Source organism: Ailuropoda melanoleuca, chromosome X (assembly GCF_002007445.2).
Source record: "Ailuropoda melanoleuca isolate Jingjing chromosome X, ASM200744v2, whole genome shotgun sequence".
Lineage (NCBI taxonomy): Eukaryota > Metazoa > Chordata > Mammalia > Carnivora > Ursidae > Ailuropoda > Ailuropoda melanoleuca.
The window spans coordinates 95,865,349-95,887,874 of NC_048238.1; the positions used below are offsets into that span (position 1 = coordinate 95,865,349).

General features: G+C 40.4%; 1 protein-coding gene across 1 annotated transcript in view; it reads right to left on the bottom strand.

Moving 5' to 3' along the window:
* GPC3 (glypican 3) overlaps window positions 1-22,526 on the bottom strand; it is a 404,167-nt gene that overhangs the window by 48,763 nt on the left and 332,878 nt on the right. The gene's annotated exons all lie outside the window — the stretch shown is intronic.

The window sequence follows — 22,526 nt, forward strand, 5'->3', positions numbered from 1 at the left end:
GCATCCCAACTGCTTATATTCTTTGGAATTTTATACTTCTAGAATGTTCCATAGCATTTGACATGATTCTCTAGTCCTCCATGCTACTTCCACACCCAGTAGCTAGTGTATACTGCATTGGACCTTCCATATCATGGTATTTAAGTCCCCGAAAGACTCCATGCTAGGAGACCTCACTGATGAGAAACTTAAGATGTGACAGACTAAGCATATTTATAGGCTGAGAGGACACCAAGATCAGAAAAGATCCCTATGGAAGCCTCCTACAATGATAGTTCCATTAAATTCAAACAACAAATGCTTCCTACCAGATGAAGAGACTAGCAATGGCATTTTACACACATTTTAAATACATACTTATGATTAATTGCCAACATGCCATGCCTTGATCACTAGAAAAACTTTAAAAATCTCTCCCTCTTTCACAATTTCCATAAGGTGGTTTGAAATTCATGTTGCTTTATTGTAGACAATATGCCTACTAAGAGGCATGTCTGTTTCACTGCTCAGTGTCTGACTTTTCAGTTATGTACTCAATGCCTTTTTTTTTTAAAGATTTTATTTATTTATTTGACAGAGAAAGACACCTAGAGAGGGAACACAAGCAGGGGGAGCGGGAGAGGGAGAAGCAGGCTCCCCACTGAGCAGGGAGCCCGACCCAAGGCCTGATCCCAGGACGCTGGGATCACGACCCGAACTAAAGGCAGACACTTAATGACTGAGCCACCCAAGCTCCCCAACGCCTTTTTAATTTTATGGTGACTCCCACCTCCCCCAAATTTCTCCGCTGACCCAGAAGCCCAGCTCACAGCATGAATGGTCTCTGAGGGCAGTTCTCAGACTCCATGTACTTTTCCTTGCCATTTCTCATCACGGCTGTATTCCAGTGTCCTCTATTCCTGCCCCACCACCCGTTTTCAGCCCTAAAAGTTGGGCCCACCTAATACTTCTAAATAATGGCCAAGAAAAGATGCTGGATCTACCAAAAGTGAGATTTTTGCAATTGCACAAGAGGTATCCAGAAAAAAGATGCATATACGGACATATCTCGGTTACTGTGGTTTCTATTATCTGTGTTCGTTGTCACTGCAAAGTATACTTTCATGTTCTCCACTTGTGATTTAGCTCCTACCCCCAGATCTACTTGGAACAGGCTATATACCATAGAGAAATGTGACTGTGAGTTTGTTTCCTTTTTCAAGCAAAGAAAAAAAAGTCCAGCAACCTCTAATGGTGTTGGAGAAGCCAAGCCACCTACCATCTCTCTCTTTCTGACAAATAAATAAACAAAATCTTAACAAAAAATAAATGTGTAATATAGATGCATAGGCTAGGATAAGCTAGCCTAGTGATTCTCAATTCTCTTGGTCTCAGGGCCCCTTTATAGTCTTGTCCAGAATCCCAGAGAACTTCTGTTTTATACAAGTTATATCTATTGACATTTACCATCTTAGAAATTATAAATGAGAAATGTAAAAAATATTTAATAACTAGTTTAAACTTAACAGTAATAAATCCACGATGTGTTAACATAAATAACATTTTCTAATGAAAAAGAAATATATTTTTTCCCTGACATAAAATAGTTAGAAGGGTGGCATTGTTCTACATTTTTGCAAATCTCTTTGAAGTCCAGCTTAATATGGTAGCTGGATTATCATATCTGCTTCTCCATCCAATCTGTTGTTACATATTGTTTTGATTGAAATATTTGTACAAATTCCAGTGTTTCACAGATAAGTAGTGGGAAAAGAGGAAGTATTTTAGTACCCTTTTCAGATAACTGTGGATATTTTCCGGTGATACTTCATAAAAGCAACAAGTAGGAAAAGGTAGTTGCAATGTGGAATATGAAACCACATGAGTCAACTTTTCATGTTCTGTTACATTAAAATCCATTGGTGTCTTCTGAACTTTGAATGGAACTTTTACTCATTTGTATCACCATACAAGGGTCATCCAAAAATACTGGTTCCCTGAGCTATGCAGGTCTTCTGGATGTCAATACCTTTCATTATATGATACATTTAAAAAATCACATTCATTAATTACATCACCTGTGATCTCATTAGAAAAAGTCTAAGTATTGGGACGCTCTCAAGCTCATGGTGGTAGATACAAGTTTTCCAAAATTTTGATTTTCTCTTGAAAGTTTAAATTTTATCATTGGCAACAAATACTACCAGCTTTTCCTTTAACTGAGGGGCTCTCTTTGTTCCTTTCAAAGAAAAGTTCTAGCAAATACTCAAGTCTGGATAACCATAGTTTGTCAGTCAGTTCAAATAAAAATAGCATTGCATGAAAATGAGGCCAGTTTAGCTCATAGCTTAAATGATCTTATAAGTGCTTTCCCTTGAGACACACACCTTTATGGTTTGCAGCAGAAATACCTTATGTCTACTTCACAGGATATTGCTTTTAAGATTGATAGATAGATTGATTGATTTTTAGAGAGAGAGGGAGAGAAAGCCCGAGCGGGAGAGGGAGAGAGAATCTCAAGAATACTCCATGCCCCGCGTGGAGCCCTACGCGGAGCTTGATCCCAGGACCCTGGGATCACACCTTGAGCCGAAACCAAGAGTCAGACACTTAACTGACTGAGCCACCCAGGCACCTCACACAGAATATTTTTTAAAAGGACACTCAGGAATTATAGTTTAATAAACTAATCATTTTTCCTGCTTTGGCCATAACTGTTTTTTTTTTAAGTAATCTCTATGCCCAACATGGGGCTCAAACTCCCGACCTCAAGATCAAGAGTTGCGTGCTCCGTTGCCTGAGCCAGCCAGGTGCCCCAGCCATGATAATTTTTCTTTAATGGCCAGCCATGATATTCTTAAGTGAAACTGCCTTTTATTTTCCTGCAACTGTATGTCGGTGACGAATACAATGACTCCTGGATACAGTTTGGTGTCCCTGCTCTGATTCATACTGTGCTGTTAACAGTTGTACTCACCATTGCTTTTGCACCATCGGTGCAAATATCAACCCAGTGAAAAATGCAAAATAACACCTTGGTACTGTTGTACCAGTAATTTTGACCTTGTGGCTCCCTAGGCTTCGTGGATTACCAGGGTCCACACACCGTTCTTTGAACACTGCTAAACTAGACTATAATATCACTCTAGTTTGACCAACTCCCATTTACCATTATTTTATACGAGAAAATTGCTTTTGACATAAGCATTTTTAGGTTAATTTTCAAAAATACATCCTTCGTGTATGTGATGAGATTCCCTGAATAAGAACTGTTCCCTTAAGGGGAGCTTGTGATTAGATATAGATTACAGAACTTGCTATTTCTCAAGCGCATCTTGTCTCTGTGCGTGTCATTAGTCCCATTGGCAAACATTAATTGAGCACCTAATATGAGCTGGTTTTGTTGCTGTCTGTTGAAAGCATGCCATCCTTTCAAGCCAAGTTCAAATGCCACTTCCTTAATCAAGCCTTCCTGGCTACCACACATAGTCATTACGGTTCTCCCTTTCTTTCTTCCACCAGCACTTCCTCTGTCTGTACTTCCTAAATAGCACTTGATGTATGCAGCCTGGCATTATTTACGTGAACATGTGACGTCACTCTACCACTAGACCGTGAGCTGCCCAGGGGCCGAGTCTTCTTCTTCTTTGAACCTCGTTGCATTTCAGGCAGTGCCTGGCACATGGTAGGCACTCAGTAAATGCGCTCCGGAATGGAAGCAAAATAAAGTGGCATGGTATCTTTAATTCTTTCAAAGATACTGCTACAACCTCATGAAAATGAGAAAGCACCGATGGATGATAGAAGAACTTGTGAATGAATAGCTAAATGCTTTTGGATGACCTTGCCTAAGATCAATAGCTAATCTTTGAGAAGCCATTTTCCAGCTTCATGTACGATGCCCCCAGTATTCTCTGGTAGTTCAATTTTTTTAAGTACACTAAAAAAACAAAAAACAAAAAACAAAACACCTTTAAAACTTTGCCAGTGAGATTACTTCTTTAGTCCTCAATAGCTCCCATTTTGGAGACAAGTTCAACATCGAAGGATTATAGTGTATGTTGAAACCATTATACACAGCCATTTGCTGATGAGCCTGACCCACACACACTGACAAATTCAAACCTAGAAAACTATTAAGGCAAAAGTCCTAAAGAAAAGTCTGAGGCTTCAGAGTGTTGAAAGAAGGGTAATGCGTCAGAGACGAGGAACTGCCAGCGAGAACTGTGGGTTGAGTACAGCCTGGAATTTGGCACAGAAATCACATCAGCTAATTACAGTTCACAATATTGACCTTTCTGTCCCCTCTCTCACTCTTTCCAGTGTCTTCCAGGCTGAACACTCACTTTATAAAAAGGAAGTTATGAGGGCCTTGCGCACAAACCAGCTAACTTTGGGTGCCTAATGCTTTTGATGAACTGTTTACCATTTTCAAAGGACACTATTCTGTGAGCTTTTTAAAAGCCAAGGCTCAGAATAATGATTATCAATATAAACTATCTTATTAAAACACAGGTCTGCTGATTTCACTCCACTCCCCCATCATCATTCCAGAAGCCTGACATTTCTGCCACGCATTGCTTGGCAGACCTTAGCAGGAAGCGTACATGCTTTTTTCACAGCCAGCTTTTTCCACAGCTCCTAGGCTCCTTGCAACTCTGGTTGAGCCACATGAGACTATCACAGTTGCTTATACATACAATCGATTTTTATTTTATAATCTAATATTTTAATTATCTAAGTATCAGTGTAATATAGAAAGGCGAAAGGAGAGAGAAATACAGAAAAATCCCCAATTCCCAAACTCTAATAAACAACGTTTGTGTTTTCAAAGGTAGACTTCTTTGTAATGTCTGTATTTTCACATTGGTGAATTTGGATTTGAGAATCAGACTGGCTTAGGGTGAGATTCCTGATTTTCCCCTTTATTAGCTTTCCCCCCGCCTATTAACCTTGCTGCTTATTCTCCCTAAACCTCAGTGTCCTCATCTGTGAACTGAGGAAAATAATGCCAGCCTCAGAGAACTGTTGTAATGCTTTAAATGTGATAAAACACCTACATGGTGCCTTTAAGGAATCTACTGAAATTCACTTAACCATGACCTAATACTGAATATTGACATTACTTCTAGTTCTTTTGGTCTTATAAATAAAGATGAAGCATCAGGAGCATTCATATAACTCTTTCCATATTTTGGATTATTTCCTTAGTTTCCCATTAGTATAGGATTCTTGGGTCAAAAGGTATATACAGTTGTTTTTTTTTTTAAGATTTTTTTTATTTGACCGAGAGAGACACAGCGAGAGAGGGAACACAAGCAGGGGGAGTGGGAGGGGGAGAAGCATGCTTCCCGCTGAGCAGGGAGCCCAATGCGGGGCTCGATCCTAGGACCCCGGGATCATGACCTGAGGCGAAGGCAGATCCTTAATGACTGAGCCACCCAGGTGCCCGGAAAGGGTATGTACAGTTTTTAGGGGTGCCTGGCTAGCTCAGTCGGTAGAACATGCGTGTTGGGAGTAGAGATGACTTAAAAAAAATAAAGAATATGTACATTTTTATACACCATGGGAGCATCCTAGGTGATTAAAAACTCAGGTTCCCAGGCCCCACCCACAGAGATGCTGATTTAGTAGGCCTGAGGTAGACCACAGATCTGCATTTTTAACCGGATCGGTCTCCCGCCATCTCGCCATGAGTGAACCACGGTTCCCGCTTTAAGAAAGGCTGCTCCAGTGTCACTCCACTTCCTAGAAACCCTCTAAAATCATGTTTGGTAAAGAGTCACCTCAGCCTCATGTGTGTTTGAATTCCTTAATACGTGCTCTTCAAACCATTTTTTGTGAAAAGTAAATTCAATCTGATGATTTCCTTTTCACTTAAGTACGGACATCATGACCTTTTTGTCTTTGTAGTTAATGAAAATACCCTTGTGTAAAAGGCGAGTGACTTTGTTTGATTAGAAAGTGAAATATTTAAAGTTAGCTTTGGAACAGGTACCCAGGGCTGTGTGATAAAAGGAACCAAAAAGCCTGGAATAATTACTTAAGAAAATTAGAACCGTGGTGTAAGAGAGAGAGAGAGGGAGAAAAAGTCTTCCTAGAATATAGCAACTTCATGTTCTTAAAACGATAACCAGGATAACAAAAGAATACTATGGCACGGGACGATGTGATTTGGCCAAAACCCTTTTCGTGCTTGGCTGGCAGGAGAACTAAGATCAAAGAACGTGCAGCAACTCTTGATCTCTCTATATGGTATAAATAACTTGCCTCTTGAAATTATCTTGATTGCAAAGATATGAACCTTATCAGCCACACAGTGTGTTAGGGCTTAACATATGTTCTCTCGCAGAATCCTCAGATCCTCACCGCCAATTTGCGTAGCGAGGAAGACTGCCGTCCCTCTCTCCCCCCTCACGGGAGGACACGGACACGGAGGCTCGGAGAGGGGACACGACTTGACCAAGTCGCTGAGTAAGTGATGGAGGCCTCATTAACAATAACGGCTTCTGCTTCTAAGCCCAGACCTCTTCAAAAAAAACATGCTGTGTTAAGTGAAGACATCAGCTGGGGCCTTCGTTTCACATTTTTGCCATCTTAACTGTCTTCACCTGAGCCGCTTTCCAGTTCAATCCCACCTTCTCAGATGCTGGCCGTGAACTACTGCTGGATGAGCCGGCCTCTTGTTACTGGGTGGGAGACCCGCGGAGGTGGAGGGATAATGGCATCGGATGCCTCCCACTTGTTTTTCCCAGCCTCGCCATCTACTGCGCCTTAAATAACCAAACCAGCTCATCACAAACAGGTTTGTTTTGAAAAGCTTCAGACAGCTGGTTAGAATAGAATGAAAAATTCCATTACTGCTGCTACATGGCTAAGAGTTTTCTTGCCTTTAAGCTCTTCAGCTTTTTAAAAATAAAGGATCAGAAACAAAAGAGAGAACTGCAAATATGGGGCTTGGTACATAGTTGGGGGCTTTTGCTGGTCTTGTCTCCTTGGGCCACTCACATACCTCTCTCTGGGCAGTTTTTTCAATATCTGGAATCCGGGTTACATTTTAAAGCTATTAAGCTGGGCTTACCAAACTGATTTTGAACTATTTGGATGCTCGGCTTTATACAACCTGCAAGGAATGCTTTGGGGGGCCCAGATTTCCATGTCCACAGCAATGTAAACACACGCTTTACTGTTTGCCTTTGAGTAGCATAAGCTAATGGGAAACAAATGCCGTGATCCCAACGAAGCCCAGCTTTTCTGGAATGCCATTAGTATTTCTACGTCGTGCACATCCGCAAGGCTTAGGGCACGTGACCTCTGTTTTGCGTGCACGCTTTCTTTGAACAAATGCACCAAACCACAGCCACAACTAATTGGAAACAATTGCAAGCCCGCACATTTGAGATGAAGCCAGAACCCCAGCGCGCAGGGCTACAATTAATGGCTCTATCTGCACTTCACACATCGGAGGGGCAATAAAGTCTCGCAGTTAAGAGTGTGAGCTTTGGAATCTGCCCAGCAAGGATTTGAATCTCCACTCAGCCTACTTACGAGCTGTGTGACCTTGGGCAACTTTTTTCGTGTCTCTGAGCTTCAGTTTCCTTACCTGTAAGATGAAAGCTAAAGCTATTCACTCACCGTTCATAGTCCCGTGTGGACTTCTGTCACAGAATTTTCCACAGTTTGTAATTACAAATTCCCCTAGACTAACAGAAGGGATAATGGTCTGTTTGGATTACCAATGTGTATACAGCACAGTGTTTGGTACAAAGTAAATGCTTGGTAAATATTCATTAAATGGATGAGTGGACAAATAAAGAGATGACGGCGTGGAAGGGGTTTCACATGTTGCTCGGCAAGATAGTAAGTTCTCGAACATGTGAACTCTGCTGCTGAGGATAATGACGATCTTGAAGAGGAAGGAGAGGAGAAGGAGAGCAGAAGCAGCCCCAGAAGCAGACGCGAAAAGCTTTTAAGGCCGAACAAGTAAACTCTGCGGCCAGACACGGAGGTACCAGAAAGAAGGCTGGGGGAGCAGTTTTTTAAGAGTCTGAGGAAGCCCTTCTATCTGAGCACCGCACGCTCACCCACGGCGCCGCTGGAACTCCCTGAGGAAACCCATCTGGATGCTGCCAGTAAGGGGAGGGTCTGTGCACTAAGGGCGCGCAGAGAGCGAAGGGACCACTAGAGGCTGTGTTTCCATATGGCATCAGTAAGAAGGCCACCCACACCCAGAGACACTCTTGTCCGGGCAGTGCTTCCCGGGCCACCTCCTACTCAGAGCGCATGCTTTCTCTACCACTTGCAGCTCCCCCGATTTTGACTTTATGTTTGTTAACGTAGCACTGAAACTTGTGCAAATAAGTCCTCCCAATGAAATAAGCGTCTAGTTAGTCAAACAAACCAGCAGGTGAAAGAAGCAAACTGGAGATAACACCGAACACTATTTTGGTGGAAGGGGCACCTGGGTGGCTCAGTTGGTTAAGCGTCTGTCTTTGGCTCAGGTCATGATCTCAGGGTCCTGGGATGGAGCCCCACGTGGGGCTCCCTGCTCAGCGGGGACTCTGCCTCTCCCTCTGCCCCTCCCCCTGCTCATGCACTTGCTCTCTAATAAATAAATAAAATCTTTGAAAAAAAAAACCCAAAACAAAAATTATTTCCGTGGGGCTCCCTCTCCATGGTAGAAATGGTTCTCTGCAGTTTTAGGAAGCTGTCCACTTCTTTAAAATAAACAATTTATGATAATATTACCAATAGCTTAGACCTGTACAGAGTTTTATTTTTTTCCCAGAGGAAGTGGAGCACACTGGTTAAGAGCTCATACTTGAGAAAACTTACATTCAAATGCAGACTCTATCATTTACTAGCTTCGTTGCTATAAACAAGTTGTTCTTTAACCCCTCAGAGCCTTATGTTTCTCATCTCTAAAGTGGGTATAGTAATACCTGTACCCATCCCCCACAGTGCTTTGCTGTGGGGATTAAATGAGGTGATCCATGTAAAGCACTGAGCTCAGTATCTGGCACACAGTAAGTGTTCACGCAATGGTATATATTAAAACATATACATATATATATTTTAAACATGGAATTTTCTTTCCTTTTTTTTAAAAAGATTTCACTTACTCATTTGAGATAGAGAGAGAGCACAAGCAGGGGGAGTGCCAGAGGGAGAGAGAGAAGCCGACTCCCCACTGAGCTGGGAGCCCAATGTGGGGCTCGATCCCAGGACCCTGAGATCATGACCTGAGCCGAAGGCAGATGCTCAACTGATTAAGCCACGCAGGTGCCCCTTAAAACCTACATTGTTCTAAAATCTGAATCTCCGAAGGGGACGAATTCGGAATTGTTGGTGTTAGTTGACATTCAGTTATGGCCTGGGTAGGGCTTGTTCTGTGGAACACTGTAGGCTCTCCAAAAATCTTAATGTGTCATTCCGATCAGCGTTTTATTATTTTTATAATGAAAAGTACTTCCATATCTGTTTTCTCAGTTGATCCATTCAGGACCCACGTGAGGCAGCAGGGCAAGCATTATTAGCTTCATTTCACGAGTCAGGGAATTGTTGCGGAGAGAGATGTGAGACAACGTACCCATTTTTAGCATGACAACTGCTTAAAGGGTAGCTACTGTAAGGTCGGTAGGATTTGGAGTGGGGTCGGGGAGGAGAGCTTCTGTACTCCATCACTAAACTGGGAACAGGCATGGTCCTGGAACCCAAGCAGTGCCTGAGACATGGTAGGTACTCAGGAAATGCTTGGTAACTGAAAGAATGAATGAGCCAAGGGGTTAACAAAATAAATAAGCAGTTGATTCATCAACTTATGATTTCTCCCAATCTCTGTCTCTGCAACCCTGATCTGAGCAGCCATTGCTCTTGCTCTGGTCTGGAAATAGCTGATTCCTGTCCGGGAGCCCTTGGATACACTGAGGCTAGACAGATGTACAGAGAGATTAAGTGACTGACTACCAGCCTTCACTTTATTAGGGCAACCCTGAGAGGCAGGTCTCACATTCTGCCCCAGCTGAGGGAGCCTCCTCCTCTGATAAAGTGAGGTGAGGTCAGGGGCACCTGGCTCACTCTATCGTGGAGCAGGTGACTCTTGATCTCAGGGTCATGAGTTTGAGCCCCACGTTGGGTGTGGAGCCTACTTAAAAAAAAGTGGGGTAGGGGCGCCTGGGTGGCGCAGTTGTTGGGTGTCTGCCTTCGGCTCAGGGCGTGATCCCAGTGTTCTGGGATCAAGTCCCACATCAGGCTCCTCCACTGGGAGCCTGCTTCTTCCTCTCCCACTCCCCCTGCTTGTGTTCCCTCTCTCGCTGTGTCTCTCTCTGTCAAATTAATAAATAAAATCTTTAACAAAAAAAAAAGTGGGGTAAAGTCAAAGAGGAAGGCAGAAAATCGGTCTTTTCAAGCAAATGAACCAACTAACCCAAAGGGATGTGGCCAAGCAAAGCAATGAGTGGCTGGATGGGGTTCCCAAGGCCACCCAGCGAGCAGTGAATCTTCGGTCTGCTAGGTAAGTCAGCCTGTATGTGTTAATTCTGGGCTCTGTAATGCCTTCCTTTAAGGTCGCTGGACTTAGCAGACTAAATCTCAGTTTAAGGGGTCAAAAGTCCCTCGAAGTAGGGTTCTAGTGATAAGGCTGGAGTCAAGGCGGGCCTGGACTGGAGAAGGGGGTGAACTCAGGCTGATCCACCAGGTGTGGTGGCAGCAAGTCCAATTTCTCTCCGAAAGCATCTGACTTTGGCCACCACCGCTGTTGAAGATTAGCGACTTGTTGTCCCTATGTCAGTTTTAAGTCACCGTGAAAAGCCACAAGGACAAAATAGAACTGTTTCTATAAGGAAAACTTACTTGGAAGACATCTGTGAACCCCCCTCTCCCCAGGACCACTTGGTTTCCAAAGGAATTGCCTCAGCCAGCCAGAAGGCAATGGTCCCAGGGTGAGGGTGTACTGAGATATTACGTATTTCCTCAGGGACGGAGGTTACACAGGCTTGGTCTGAGCTTTTACTATTGTCCTAGTGTATAAATCTGATTCATTCCAAATAGACATCTTGTGGTTATACTTTTGGGAAATGAAAATTCTTGCCTCTAAAAATAACCTCTGTGTATGAACCACAGTTAGCCATGTCATCAAGCACGGGGCTTGAAGAACCAACCTCAATGACTGGAGAATGATGGTTCACTATTCTTCTGGAAGGCCTCTCACCCACCGAGGATCACTGAGATACCTCTAGTTTTCCTGTCAAAGGTTTTTTTTCCTTTAAAGACTAGGTCTAGATCAGGATTTAAAAATAAGTTTTCAGTGAAAAGAGTTCTACTCTGGTATACTATTTGAAAAATAGGAGTTTTAAAATAGGTTTCAGATAATTACAGTGAAATTGTATTATTCTGAAGTATAATAAATGAACTGGTACATCTGGTATAAATAAATTAGCTGGGACGTGATGAAAAACTAGATTCTCAGTTTCTCGTTATTATTTCCTTGGAGGTCAGAGAACTTCAAACCTTTTCTAAGTTTTGGGCTACAGACTCTTAAGGGGGAAATGGGCTCCCACAGGAAACATGAATAAAATTATTATAATATTCATATTTAATAACATACTTTGAAAGGTTGAAATAGAAGAAGCAAAAGAACGGCACTCTTGTATACTTTTAAGCCTTACTCCTTGAGTGAAGATGAACTTAAGAAACGCTCGGGGGGCGCCTGGGAGGCTCAGTTGGTTAAGCGTCTCCTTTGGCTCAGGTCATGATCTCAGGGTCTGCTTCTCCCTCTCCCTCTGCCTCCTCCCCCCTGCTCATGCTCTGTCTCTCCCTCTCTCAAATAAATAAATAAATAAATAAATAAATGAATAAATGAATAAATAAAATCTTTAAAAAAATGCTCAGGTAATTCTTTCAAGCATGATAAGTTGGGATGTATTCTAAAACAGTGCTTCATTGGGTAAACACAGCATTAAAGATGCTAGAATAATTGGCTCTTTCTGGATCCACCATGTATAGATTTTGTAACACTTTGGTCACAGAAGACGAGTAGAGCATTGGAATTTTATGAGGGCTGTGGACAACCCGAGTTACACACTGCAGCTACCAAATGATTAAGTACTTCCTTATCGTGGTGTAGTTTGCCTTTCGGTACCATGAGTGGTTTGAATGGAGTGCTCAAACAGAGGATGAAGGAATGTGAAATGGCAATAGCAAAAGAATTTGAGCCCTGCCTTTTGGTAATTGTTTAGGATACAGTTTATTTATTTAATTTATTATTATTTTTTTTAATTTTTAGTGAGACAGAGGGAGAGAGTGTGCGAGAGCAGGGGGAAGGGCAGAGAGAGGGAGAGAGAATCTTAAGCAGACTCCACACCCAGCACAGAGCCCGACACAGGCCTCAATCTCACGATGCTGAGACCACAAACTGAGCCAGTATCAAGAGCCAAAGCCCAACCAACTGAGACACCCAGGCACCCCTAGTATACGGTTTTAAAGGAAATCACCAAATGTTGTAGTTCAACTCAAGCTTGGCCATTAACACTTTGAATATATTCACTACCTTGTCAGGATCCCATATTTGGTGAGATGGTCTTTTATAAAAAATCACAGTCATTTTACTTTTACTTATTATTGATACTAGTAATCCCAACATCAGTGGTTGGAGATCATTCTTCCAATGTGAGCTAAAGCAATTTTACATCCAGAAATTCTAGTTGCAGACTTTTCTGCTGGGTTGAATGTATGTGCTTACAAAATAATTTCTACTTAGCATTTGGCAAACTGTCCTTCAAACTCACCGTTTATCCCCTAAGTAAAGCACTCACTAATTCAGTTTATCTGTGTACTTGCCGTTTGGTAGCATATCTTAATTTCACTTCTCTGAAAAAAGCACAGAGTTGAAGGCTAGTAAAGATACAATCACTTCCATTTCCATCTGGGTCTCTCTCATCATTGCTTCTTATTCTTTTTTTTTTTTAAGATTTTTTTAAAATTTATTTCTTTGACAGAGATAGAGACAGCCAGCGAGAGAGCGAACACAAGCAGGGGGAGTGGGAGAGGAAGAAGCAGTCTCATAGCAGAGGAGCCTGATGTGGGGCTCGATCCCATAACACCGGGATCACGCCCTGAGCCGAAGGCAGACGCTTAACCACTGTGCCACCCAGGAGCCCTTGCTTCTTATTCTTGAATTCCAAACCCCATCAAGCATTTCTCCTATTGGCTCTGTCTAGGAATCCATTCCTCAGACAGGCCCCTTGTTTTTCCTAAGAAGCTTACTAGAATTTAACCACAAGGTCTGGAAAGAGCATTCATGGAACCAAGTCCAGCTAATTTGTACTCAGTGCTGGGCAGGGCTTGATCCTGTGCTATTTCGGCGAGGTATATGTCGGTAAAGATTATGGTGAATTATTTTCTCTGTTGGTTCTCTTTGGTGGATGGGGCACATACATTTTGCTTGCTCCTGGGACTGAAGTACTTGGCTGGCTATCTTACCTGGACTCCTTCCCTAGCTCACAAAACTATTGGGTGATGATAGTAGTGATAGAGTTGCAGAAATAAGAGAATGTAAGTGTGGGAGAGAAAATGGACAGCTTATAACAGGTTGTAACCAACACACATTTATGGTCCCACCTTTCTTTGCTTCTCTTCACTGAGCTTAGTAGGTAAGAGCATCTTGACCAGTTCTAACATGTGCTTCTCCACCATCCTCTGGGATTCCTTTTAGTCACAGTCAGCTAACATTTTGTTAATTGTTTCTCTCCTCCACAATGTTTAACCTCTTTTGATGTACCAGATAATATGCATACATTCTGAACGTCATGTTGCATCAACATACTTCTGGATACAGCGATGGTGATTTTCATCTTTGAAGAAATCAACTACTATGCCCTAGCTAGATACAACAGGGAAGGAGATGGTTAGGAAGCAGAGAACTCACCTCCCACAGAATGGTGTCCTGTATGAGAAATGGAGGTATTAGATGTCTTGGGGACCCAGAAGTGCTCAGCCTTATATTCAACATGTTACTAAGGGATTTAAGTCATAGACTTGGAATTGTAAGTGAGTTAGAAAGGGCCTGAGAGATGATATGCCCCAATGGCCCCATTTTACAAATGAGCACAGCAAGCCCACAAAGGCAATAGTCGGTAGAACTTTTCAACCGTATCAGTGCTGCAAGTAACACTAGCTTTCTGCCTAATCCTTGGGGATATCATAGGAGAATCAGTTGAGGGCGGGTAAGATAAGAAAGAGGCAAAGGGACTTGAGTGTTGCAAAAAGCCTTTAGGTCCAGGAGGTGGGCAATGAGGTTCTTCTTCCTGGGTCCTCAGCCAAACCTGGTCAAATCACAGGCTAGGAAGAGGACAATATGGGCCCTGGGAGCATGTGGCAGCCAACTTCCAGGTTGGCATGTGTAAGTGGTAGTGAAAGAACATGGAGCTTGCCCTCAAGAAATATATAGTTCATAAGGTGTTCTTCTCTAGAAGGTGTGGGAAAGTAGGGGAATAATACCTTCTAAAGTCCTCATCTCATCCAGTCTTTTAATTAATTAATTAATAATTTTAGAGAGAGCACGTGTGCACGAACAGGGGGTAGGTAGGGGCAGAGGGGGAGAGATTGAGAATCTTAAGCAGGCTCCATGCCCAGCACGGAACCTGACATGGAACTCGATCTCATGACCCTGAGATCATGACCTGAGCCAAAATTAAGAGTCAGACACTTAACTGACTGAGCCACACAGGCGCCTCAATCTCTTCTACTCAAGTGGATAAGTCAACCCACCAAAACAAAAAATTCTTCCATTCATCTCTTTCTGTCTATTTCCAAGTAATTCCAGTTGAAACATCTCAGAGAAACTTAATCATACTGAAATCCTTGCAGTTGCATTCAATTAAACATAATCCCATTTTGTTTCCTACTCTCTTATACACATTTAAACATTTGATCGATTTGGTTAAACTAAATGGTGGATTCCTAAGTCATGGTGGCTTTCAACTAAATCAAAACTTCAAATATGTTGCTGTCCCAAAGATGAAATTTGGTGGGCTGGTTGTAATTTATACATCTTTAAATAGCAACCTTATTTAAGGACTACCCTGACATTTCAGATGGTGGACATCTTGTGTTTTCATGTTTCCAGAAAGAGTCAGGAACATATACAGTGTAACCATTGGTAAAGTTGTATGTAATGATTCCACAAGCTTGAACTAAATTCCAGCATTACCATCTGTGAGTTGACAGTGCAGAGACCTTCTGCTATAAATGCACCACCCACAATACTGGGACTAAGTGCCCAACGAATTCACACACTTAGGTACTCATGCTTATGCAGATACCTTTATTAATGGAAATCAAATATATAACTATCTTAATAAGTAATATAAAAGCTGGAGGACCACAGGGGTTTGCAGGGGACTGATGTTAATATTAATTAGTTCTCCTTTCCAAAACATGTCCTGCTCTATCCTACTCCAGCTTGACTTCTGTTTCTTTTTCTAGCCAGAAATGAGGTCTATTTTCCATCAACTCAACTGGGAAAAGAGTTCCTTCATTTTTGTCATTAAAACAATATCTCCTTTATACAGGCCAAACCTGTACACATAAAAACATTACCTTGCTTTTAGAGAAGCACACTCTTTCATCATATTGCTTTGTGAAATTTCACTTTCTAGCTCTATGTTAAATAATTATCCAAGCCTATTATTTCTCACACCTCTGCGTTGAAAGTCAAAGACAATGAGAGAACCATGAAAGCAGTGAGAAATTTAACTCATCACGTACAAGTAATACTCAAGAAGATTAACAGCCCATTTCTCATCAGAAACCAAGAACCCAAGAAGGCAGTGGGATAACACACTCAAAACACTGAAAGAAAAAAGCTGTCAATGAAGAATTCTATATCAGGCAAAAGTGTCCTTCCAAACGTGAAGGAGAAATTAAGACATTCCCACAAAAACAAAAGCTGAGGTAGCTTGTCACTATTAGACATGCCCTTCAAGAAATGCTGAAGGAAGTCCTTTAGGCTGAAATGAAACAACTCCAGACAATAGCCACAGGAAAAAATGGAGAACATCAGTAAAGGTAACTCCATAAATAATATTGTGTTTTGTTCAGCAAAAGGACACTTGCATAAAGCAATAATTATAAATATGTGTGGATGTACTTATAATGTATAAGACGTAAACTGTATGACAATAACAACATAGAGTGGAGAGAAAGTTATGTAGTAGTGATGTTTTATATACTAATGAAATTAAGTTGGTATCAATCCAAACTAGATTGCTATAAATTAAGATGTTAATTATAACCCAGAGGGCAACCACTAAGAAAATTACTTTAAAAACATAATAAAATAAATGACAAGGGAATTAAATGATAAACTAGGAAATACCTATTTAACACAGAAGAAGGTAGTAATGAAGGAATAGAGGGGGAAAAAAGACATAGACATATGGAAAACAAATAGCAAAATGACAGATGTAAGTCCTATCATATCAGTAATGACATAAGTGGATTAAATTCTCCAGTCTAAGGGCAGAGTTCTAATTATATGCTTCCTATAAGAGCTATACTTCACATTCAAAGACAAAAATAGGTTGGAAGTAAAAAGATGGAAAAAAAATATACCATGCAAATAGTAACTGAAAAAGAGCTAGAGTGGCTATACTAATATCAGACAAAATATAGTTTAAGACAAAGATTGTTGCTATAGACAAATAAGGCCATTTTTTTAATGCTTAAGAGTCAATACACCAATAATTTACAACTATGAATGTATATGTACCTAACAACAGAGCTTGAAAAGACATGAAGCAAAATGGACAGAATTGAAAGGAAAACCAGGCAATTTATAAATAATAAGGAGACTTCATTACCCCAATTTCAATAATAGAACTAGACAGAAGATCAACAGGAAATAAAAGACAGGTGCTGGGGCAACTGGATATCCAAATGCAGAAGAATATTTTGGATCCCTACCTCATACCATAAACAAAATTTAATTCAAAATGGACCCAAGGCCAAAATGTAAGAGCTAAAAACTATGACACTCTTATAAGAAAACACAGGGGTAAATCTTTGTGAACCTGAGTGAGGCAAACGTGACAGTAGGAAAAAATAGATAAATTGGACTTTATCAAAATGAAAAACTTTTGTGTATCAAAAAAGTAAAAAGAAAACCCAAAGACTGGGAAAAAAATTTTTGCAAACCACAGATCTGATAAGGGTCTTGTATCCAGAATAGCTAAAGAACTCCTGTAAGTCAAAATGAAAAGATAACCCAATTTAAAAAATACACAAAGGATCTGGATAAACACTTATCCAAAGAGTATATAGAAATGGCCAATGAAAATATGCCTGACGCTATGAGTCATCAGTGAAATGCAAATCAAAACCACAATGAGATATCATTTCACACTCACTAAAATGTCTACAATAATAATAATAATAATAATAACAGTAATAATAAACAGAAAATAACAAGTGTTAGGATATGGAAACAGTGGAATCCTTTTACATGGCTGGTGGAAATGTAAAATGGTGCAGCCACTGTGGAAACAGTTTCGTAGCTCTTTAATAAATTAAATTATTATATATAACTTAACGAAGTTAAGTATATAATATACATATACATATAAAATTACATACATCATAGGTATATACATATATATGTATAAATAAAAATTACCATATGACCCAGCAATTCCACTCCTAGATATAGACCAAAAAGAATTGAAACCAACGATTCAAACAGATACTTGTTCACCAATATTCATAGCAACATTATTCACAATAGCCAAAATGTAGAAACCCAAATGCCCATCAGTGGACGAGTGGATAAACGAAATGCAGTATATACCCACACAACGGAACATTACTCAGCCATAAAAAGGAATGCAGTACTGACGCCTACTGTAACATGGATCCAGAAAACATTATGCTAAGCTAGTCACAAAGGACCACATATTACATGCCACTGATACAAAATGTTCAGAATAGAGATATCCAGGGCTGCCCGGTTGGCACAGTTAAGTGCCTGACTTGGTTTCTGTTCAGGTCATGGTCTCGGGGTTGTGGGGTTGAGCCCCACAAAGGGCTCTCTCTCCCTCTCCCTCTGCCCCTCCCTCCCCCTCACACGCTCTCTAAAATAAATAAATAAAATCTTAAAAAAAAAAAGAATAGACCAATCCATGGAAACAATGTAGATTAGTGGTTGCCAGGGGCTTGGGGAGGGATGGGGGGGACTGCTAATGGGTATGGGTTTCTTTTTGAGGTGATGAAAATGTTCTGGAATTAGATAGTGGTGGCGGTCATACAACTTGCTCCATAATCTAATAACCACTAAATTATACACGTTAATAGGGTGAATTTTATAGTATGTGTATTTTATCTCAATAAAAAGAAATTTTTAAAAAGGGAACCAACCAATTGGGAAGAATTTGCAACCTCAAATTTAGAACTAAATTTCCCATTGTCGGCATTAAAGGGGTCATTGGAAAATTCTACTCTTTATAGATATGACTTGGTGTCCACTCCTGTGAAAAGATATTTTCTTAGGATAATCTTAAGGGAGAGCCTCTATTTTATTTTTCTATTTTAACTTGCCTGAAAACTATTATACCAGCATATCAAATATCTTACTACACCAAAGTCTCAGTGTCTTAATCTTCCACAAGACTCTCTCATGGATTTGCTTTCAGTACTCATTCAGATGATGGGAAAGCGAGTCATGCAAGGAGAAGCAATGTAGCTAGTTCTGATATGACAAGAGCCTGCTGAGTTTTAGCACATGAAGAAGTACTGGTTTAAAAAAAAGAGTTCAGTAAATAGTTCTCATTTGGCTAAATTCTTAGCCAGGTAGAAAATAAAAATGATTCCTAAACTGTGAATAATATATTGATTGGAAGGTTATGGTTTCCTGGGGGAGTTAAATTTACTCCTCCCGTTAATAGTAATAGGGGCTGCGTGAATGCCTCTCTGGATACCGAATGGGAAACTCAGCATATGAAGTGGTTATATTGCTAAAATTTCCATCATATTTCCAGCTTCATCTTACAGAAGAAATATTACTAGCCAATGCGTTTGGAACATAGCTACGCTCTTTCCTTTAAAACAAATGATGCTGGTTTCTGTCTGATGAGTACAAATTCAACCCACTTCTAGAAGCGGCTAGGTGATTCACAGGTTTATCTGTTCCAATCCACAGGCATCTTAGGACACCACATGCAATATTTTGGAGCTTGTTTTTACAAAAACATTAAAAAGGCAAATTCCAAACATAGTCCAAACATATAAAGACAAATGCTTCTGTGGGCAGTCTATGGGAAAATGCAGACTGCCTCCGTGGGCCCCCAGGGAAGCATAATGTTCTGGGATACAATGCTTCCTGCAAATACTGCAAATTACTACCAAGCCAGTAATTCTCTTAAGAAAAAGCCATCTCTACTAGGCTTCCTCTTTGCACCATCCTACCTTTTTGACGTTAGTCAAGTCAACTATTTCCTGCTTTTAATTTAGTTGCAGGGTCTGTGTCTCGCTTACAAATAGGGTATATCGTACAGAGTTCCTACAAAGCCAGATAATTCACAATAACAATCCCCTTTAGAATTGGAATAAATCTGCTATGGGCATCCACACGAATCAAAGCCACCAAGTAATTCCAGTGGATATATGTGACCTAATTGCTATATGTTTACACATAAAACAAAATGTCACATTATAGTTGACTGTACATTCTTACATGCTGTGAACACTGATTTATTTCAGATCTTAAGTTTCGTGCTTAGCCTACAAATTGTATTACCTAAGAGAAATTGCATTCTGGCATTCAAATAAAACCCCTGTTATTCATTCGCCTAATAAATTATAAACAAATTTGACCTGGAGTCATAGCGGTACTGGGCCCCCACAGATCTGTGTATCGGAAAGAGCACTAGAAAAGCAGTCAAGTGTTCTCAGCTCTGCCACTCTTTGGGTCTTAGGGGAAATCTCTTCTCCTCTCTGGGCCTTGGTTTTCCTACATACGCAAGCAGGGAATTGGACTGCATGAGTTCAAAGTCTTTCCCAGCTCTGACAGTCCATGATTTTTTGAGATTGCTAAGGAGAGGAAAAGGGGAAATTATTTTGGAATGATTCTTTGTGCAAGTTGAGTTATTTGGGCTTTTTTTTTTTTTTGATGGCAATGTAAGGAAACCTGATCCTAATTTCAGCTTCAACACAGTAAGGAGTAATTGCTAATCAAATGTTAATAAAATGCTTACAGGCTTTAGGTCTGGAAAAGTCATTTTAAACACTTAGAAAAACAATCGGGAATGTCAGCTGTTTTTTCACCTGCTCCTAGAGGAAATTCTTGGCTTTTAACCATGACATCCTCCTTCAACTCAACTACAGTACATTTAAACCTACTGGCAACCTCGCGTTTTGAATTACACATGAAGATATTCAACCCAGAGAATGATCTTTCCCTTGACCTGAATTCTGTCCATCCGAAGTTTCTAGCACTGCATTCAAGTTCCTGCTTGGAAATGCCTGCTATCCATACTGGAATGACGGGATGCCTTAATGAAATCATGAAACTTTATCATCAGACACTGAAGATCATTCCTCCTAAGAACAGTTGCTAAATTTGAGGGCCTCTTCTCATGGTTGCCAAAATGCAGGGCTGACCTTGCAACTAGGCAGGACAGTTGGCTGTTGACAAGCAGAGATCTGAGAGGTGCTGGGTGGCTCTGTGCCCCCAATTCTTTTTCTTCTTAGACACTTGCAGGGCTTGCCATTCTGTCTCTAGTAACACATTCCTTTGGGATAAACACTGATCACCCCGGGTATCTGCTTGAAATAAAATCTCTATTGGAGAGGGAAGATGTTAAATTGCCAAGACTTTATAATAACAATATGTTCCTTAATACACTTCCCCAGTTCCATAAAACTTTGGAAAAAGAGATCCCTGGTCACATAAGTTGGGAAAACACGTTTTGCTACATCTTTTCTTGGAGAGTCATAATGCACATTAGCGTATTAAAGGTTCTGAGAAGTCCTGCTATAAACAAACAAATTTTGTTTAATCTGTGGTTTCCTTATTTGAGCATCTGGAATGCTTTTGAAAGAAGTTTCAAAACTGTGGTAAAGTACACATCACATCAAATTTGCCGTCTTAACCATTTTTAAATGAATAGTTCAGTAGTGTTATACATGTATATACACTGCTCTGCAACCAGTCTCCAGAACATTTTCCTCTTGCAGAACTGAAACTCTGTACCCACTAAAATACAACTTTCTCATTCCTGCTCCCCTCAGCCCTGGCAACCACTGTTCTACTTTCTCCTCTATGAAATTTGACTACTCTAGGTACCTCACATAAGTAGAATCATCCAGTATTTATCCTTTCGTGACTGGCTTATTTCCCTTAGCATCATGTCTGCAAGATTCAGCCATGTTGTAGCAAGTGACAGGATTTCATTCTAGGCTGAATAACATTCCATTGCGTGCACATACCACATTTTGTTTATCCATTCATCCATTGATGAACACTCGGGTTGCTTCTAACTCTCGGCTATTATAAATAGTGCTGCAGTGAACATGGGTGTACAAGTGTCACTTTGAGATTCTGCTTTCAATTCTTTTGGATCTGTACCCAGAAATAGCATTGTTGTATCATATGGTAATTTCATTTTTAATTTTTTGAAAAACGACCACACTGTTTTCCACAGTGGTTACGCCATTTTACAACTCCGCCAACGGCACACAATGGTACCAATTTCTCCACGTTCATGCCAACTATTTTCTGTGGTGTTTTTTATTTTTTATTTTTGATGGTAGCTGTCCAAATAGGTGGTAACTCATTATCGTTTTGATTTGCATTTCCCTGAGGATCAGTGATTTTGAGCATCTTTTCATATACTTGTTGGAGGAATTCTTTTTTAAAAAATCACACCAATAATCTGAAACTAATGACATACTATATGTTGGCTAATTGAATTTAAAAATTTTTTTAAAAAAAAATCACACCAATAAAATTTCTGAGGAACACACTGGGGGATATACTGCCAGGACAAATGAATGATAATGATTGCTTTTCAAGATAGAGGAGTTTTTATCGGTTTCTTTAAAGAACAGTTAACATTTTTAAAAGCAGCACAATATATAGTAAGCACGTGTCCAAGCAGTGGTTATTTCTGGGTGGTAAGATTAGGAGCAGATTAATTTATTTTTGTTTATCTGTAATTTCTAAATGTCTACAATGAAACTATAGTACGTAATTTTCGGAGTTTACTACAGCTGATGCTAAACAGAGGCCACTACCGTGCTGGATGCTTTGGCCACAGCACCCAGCTTCCCATGATCATTTCCTTCTCCCAACTCTTATTGTTCTTGTGCTCAATTTAGCAGTTTCTTCAGTTCTGCCTTACATTATTTTCTAATTGTTTTCTATGTTTGACTATTAACTGCTTTGTTACTTGTAAGCTCCTCAGAGGAAGGGATTGTGTTATATATTTCTCTTGCGTGCCCCAGTAATAATAACCATATTTTCCAACCCCAATCAAGGCATATCGTCTAACAAAGAA